This window comes from Phyllobates terribilis, unplaced genomic scaffold, assembly GCF_046119375.1.
Source record: "Phyllobates terribilis strain yellow unplaced genomic scaffold, ASM4611937v1 Scaffold_796__1_contigs__length_659822, whole genome shotgun sequence".
NCBI lineage: Eukaryota > Metazoa > Chordata > Amphibia > Anura > Dendrobatidae > Phyllobates > Phyllobates terribilis.
In genome coordinates this window covers 658604-659823 of record NW_027363556.1, presented here as the reverse complement: position 1 = coordinate 659823, position 1220 = coordinate 658604, and positions in this window count along the sequence as shown.

The following is a 1220-nucleotide window of genomic DNA, read 5'->3' as shown; positions in this document are numbered from 1 at the left end:
GGAGCCCAAGAGGCGACCGCAATATGGGCCGATCAGCAGGGTGAGGAGGGGAGACTGTCATGTCTGTTCTGTGGTCATCTACTACTACTTCCATCATTGCATGACACAATCTACAGTGGCATGTAAAAGTTTGGGCACCCCTGGTCAAAATTACTGTTATTGTGACCAGTTAAGCAAGTTGAAGATGAAATGATCTCTAAAAGACCTAAAGTTAAAGATGATACATTTCCTTTGTATTACCCTTGGACATTTGTGTGCTCAGATAACTTTGACCAATGATTCAGACCTTACTTAGCCTGTTAGGGTAAGGGCTCATTCCCTATCATCGTTAGGAAAGTCCAGCTTTATAAAAACCCTGCCTACTCTAACAATGTGCCAAATAAACAGCAGCCATGGCTTCTTCTAATCCGCTGTCTAGCACTCTGAAAATGGTGGAGGCCCACAAAGCAGGAGAAGGCTATGAGCGAAGCGTTTTCAAGTTGCCCTTTCCTCGGTTCAAAATGAAATAAAGAAATGTCAGTTAACAGAAACAGTGGAGGTCAAGATAAGGTCTGGAAGACCAAGCAAATTTTCAGTAGGATTGCTAGAGAGGCAAATCAGAACCCCCGCCTGACTGCAAAAGACCTTCAGAAAGATTTAGCAGACTCTGGAGTTGTGGTACATTATTATACTCTTCAGAGACACCTGCACAAATATGGCCTTCATGGAAGAGTCATCAGAAGAAAACCTCTCCTGCGACCTCACCATGAAATTCAGCGTCAGAAGTATGCAAAAGTACATCTAAGAAGGTCTGATGCATTTTGGAAACAAGTCTTGTGGACCGATGAGGTTAAAATAGACCAATGATAAAAGTTGTGTGGAGAAAAAGGGCACAGAATTTTAGGAAAAGAACATCTCGCCAACCATTAAGCATGGTGGTGGATCAATCATGCTTTGGGGTTGTGTTGCAGCCAATGGCACAGGGAACGGGTAGAGGGAAGAATGGATTCCATGAAATTTCAGCAAATTCTTGATGCAAACATAACACCATGTTAAATGTAAAAGATGAAAATATATATAATTTATTATTTATTGTTTTGCCTAAAATACAAAGGAAATGTCATCTTTAACTTTAGGGCGTTTAGAGATTATTTCATCTTCAACTTAACTGTTCACAATAACAGTAATTTTGACCATTGGTGCCCAAACTTTTACATGTCACTGTATTCTGTCACTATGTG